Below are 3843 nucleotides of genomic sequence, written 5' to 3' on the forward strand. Positions count from 1 at the left end.
GCTTTGCTGCCCCAGCGCTAGAAGCGAGGCAGCCAGTCTCCAAAGTAAGCAGTGAGACCCCATCCACTTTCCAGCAGCACCTGAACTGGGTATGCAAAGTCAGCTTGCCCGCCTTGGCGTCTCTCCTCCGGGCCCAGGTGGGAAGGACTTGGCTGACTCCAGCATGTGGGATGGTCCTGGTTGCCGTCAGCTAGTGACCGCAAGCAGGAAAGCAGGGGAGGGAGGCAGTACATCTAGCCAAGGAGGGACAAGATAAACCTCCCATGGCCCTGTCTTCTTGGGCTAACAGTTTCTAAGCCACCAGATGAAAAAAACAAAACAAAAAACACCTCCCACGAGGCAGCTGCATTCATCCTAGAAAAACAATTCCCTTAAAAACTCAAGGAAGAGGATCTCAGATGCCCTAGCCTGCTAGGATATCAACTAGGTAGGGCCAAGGATATCATTTCAGGTTTAAGTATATGTGCAAGAGGAGATGTCTGGAGGTGAAACAAGGTTAGCAGCAAGGTTTAAAGGCCTACTCAAATGTTTGAGACTCTACCTGGTGAAAAACTGGATTTTCTCTGGCTATAAATCACTTCCATCTCTTCTATGTGATATACATAATTGTGCACTTCTGTCCTGCTGAATGCGCAAAGAATATGCTTTGTGGATAGAGGGGAAACTCATGTAGGGCCTTGGAGCTGCAAATGGAAAGGGAACCTTTTCCCACATGCCCTCTCCTTTCCTCTGTCATTCTCTTCAGAGTGCTGTTTTGTTCAGAAAATTATCTTAATGCATACATGTCTTGGCAAACTTGAATGCTGAGCAGGTCATTTCTGCTTTCAGCAGGACACATTTCAGCTTTGACAGGATAGACTAAAATCACTTTACCAGCTTTCCCATCCAGCACTAAACAATTACAAGGAACATTTCTGTAAAGCGCCCCACGTTTCCATAAATGAGCAGCATTGGTGTTATTTGACTGCATAAACACTTCTGTAGATGACATTAGTGAGATTACCAGCACCACTTCCCTTACTGTGGCCAGCAACATGGGCAGTGTTGAAATATCCAAGATGATAAAGCATTCTCACTGTAGACATAGCATCATCCTCCACTTTCAGTTCTCAGCACTGGTTCTTCCCATGATTACCCTCGTATCTGCATATGCTCAGGAATGATATTAGCGGCATCAGTGTATATCAGTGATATAAGAAGCATCAGTGCAGGCTTAAAAAAAGAGAATCTTGATGGTGCCCTGATATACTGTAAATGTACAAAGCAACTGTGTATCCTCAAGATCTCTTAACAAGGAGGAGTTATGCTTTAGTTGTTAAGTGATCCTAACTCTGCACCCTTGCTCAAGAGCATTAGCACCTTGCTCATGAATCATACCAAAGGTCCACCTCGTCTAGGACTCTTTGCAAAAATCCCAGCAACCAGCAGTCATGAGGTGGCCCACAAGAGTTGTCCAGTAGTCCAATGTTTATGTTCACCACCCCGTGATTATAGACATTGTGCTATATATGCTGTGTATATATTACACAGTAGAGTATTTCTCTTCCAAAAGCCTTCCCTTGCATAAATACTTCAAACAATTAAGGGCTTCATCAGACTGGCCACAGGCAGATTGCATTTGTAATTTACTCTGGGCTGAATCAGAAAAACGCATCATAGAATCTCTCTCTCTGTGTGTGTGTGTGTGTGAGAGAGAGAGAGAGATATGAAGTCATCATGGCCTATAGTGCATATTTTTTCCTGCCCTAGTACTTAGGGTGACCATATGGAAAGGAGGACAGGGGTCCTGTATCTTTAGCAGTTGTATAGAAAAGGGAATTTCAGTAGGTGTCATTTGTATATATGGAGAACCTGGTGAAATTCCCTCTTCATCACAATAGTTAAAGGTGCAGGAGCTATACTAGAGTGACCAGATTTAAAAGAGGGCAGGGCATCTGCAGCTTTAAGTGTTGTGATGAAGAGGAAATTTCACCAGATTCCCCATATATACAAATGACACCTGCTGAAATTCCCTTTTCAATACAACTATTAAAGATACAAGAGCCCTGTCCTCCTTTTCATATGGTCACTCTACTAGTACTTTGTGTGTTTTTTTAAAGTTTTTGTCATCTCAAAACAATAATCCAATTAGAAAACAGGCTTTCATTACAACCGAAGGTTTCTCCCGTTTCAGCCCAGAGCAGAGGGGTAAGGATACCTGGAGCCAGTCTGGAAAGGCCCTTGATTGCTCCGTCTCTCTCTACTCTCTAGCATTCCATGGCCGCCCTGTACAATAGAGACCTGCAAGTTCTACAGAAAAGGGACACCCAAATTCACATTTCCAATAAATGTATGCAAAATGCATTTAGCAAGTTAGATTGATAGGAGTCCTCAACACGATGCCTGTGGGCCCCTCCAAAAGTGCCTGCCCCTTTAAATCAATCAATCATCATCATCATCCTGAACCATTTTAGGGCACCAGGTTCTCCTTCCTCTTCCTGGACCTGCAAATGATCAGCTTTTCAGCAAGCAGGAAGAGAAGAAGAGCTGCTTCCTGGCTCTACCCAACCTTCTTCCGTGCCACAGACCTTTCCTCCCTTCCCTATGCTTCAGTTGTCTTCTTTCTATCCCTTCCTAGCCCCTAGCCTTGCTTTCTCTCCCACTCACCCCTTTCTCTTGCTGTTTCTCTCCACTTCCAGCCTCTAGCTTCACTATTACACCCCCCAAGCTCTTTACCTTACTATTTCTCCCCTTTCTAGTCTTGCTTCTTCTCTCCCGTCTAGCCTTTTGCCTTGCTATTTCCCCCTTCCTCTCAGGTCCTGGACGGCAGCCATTTTGTGACTAGCTACATCTTCCATGAGAACCATTTTGTGGTGGTGTCCACAGCAGTTTCTCAAATTCCCAAATGTGCCCATTGGCTCAAAAAAGGCTCATGAATATGAAGTGAACTTTGATCAGAGGCTTACAAAGCCTATGGACCAATGGTAACCCCCAGAATTCAACTGTGGATGACCCCTTAGTCTAGGGCGACCATATGGAATGAAGGACAGGGCTCCTGTATCTTTAACAATTGTATAGAAAAGGGAATTTCAGCAGGGGTCCTTTCACCTGGTGAAATTCCCTCTTCATCACAACAGTTAAAGCTGCAGGAGCCCTGCCCTCTTTTGTATTCCCCCTTACCCACCTCTTACAGACACCTTTAGATCTTTTTATTGGATTTTTATAATTATACACACATGTACATACGTGGTTGCAAGAACACAGAACACCTGCCTATCCAAAAGTGGGCCAGTGATGAAGAATCATTGCATTGCTCCTGCTTGCCCTGGAAACAGGCAGAGGTACACAGTCAAATGTAGCATGTTTTCCAAATAAGCCCCTCTGCAAAAGTCCACCTGTGTCCACCCTGCTCTGAATTGCTAGGGGAAATAAAGTCCATGTGCCATTGCAGCTAGTAAAGAAGAGAGAGATGGGGAATGAAGCAAAAATAGGAAAGAAGGATGTTATGAGACACTGAGGCAAGAATTTTTTTTTTTTTTTTGTGAACTGCCCAAAGAGTTTATACTATTCGCGTTACAGAAATGGTGTGACTAAAACAATGAGATGGAGGCAGAGTCACCCCGTGGGGTAAAAATGGGGTGCGGGCTTCTCACAGAGCTAGGGCTGAAGAGAGAGAGTTGTAACAAGGATGTGGACGGTGGAACAAAACAACAACAAAGGAGGAGGGGTTAAAATGTTTGGTGGTATAGTGAGAAGAAACCACATGCAGATTGATTATAGGGTTTACAGAAAGGGTTAAAGGTGCTTTTCTGCAATCGACTTTTGAGTTAATAAAAATATAAAAGCAGCCTTCAGGTACACTGA

The sequence above is a fragment of the Elgaria multicarinata genome, chromosome 3 (assembly GCF_023053635.1).
Source record: "Elgaria multicarinata webbii isolate HBS135686 ecotype San Diego chromosome 3, rElgMul1.1.pri, whole genome shotgun sequence".
In the NCBI taxonomy this organism is placed as follows: domain Eukaryota; kingdom Metazoa; phylum Chordata; class Lepidosauria; order Squamata; family Anguidae; genus Elgaria; species Elgaria multicarinata.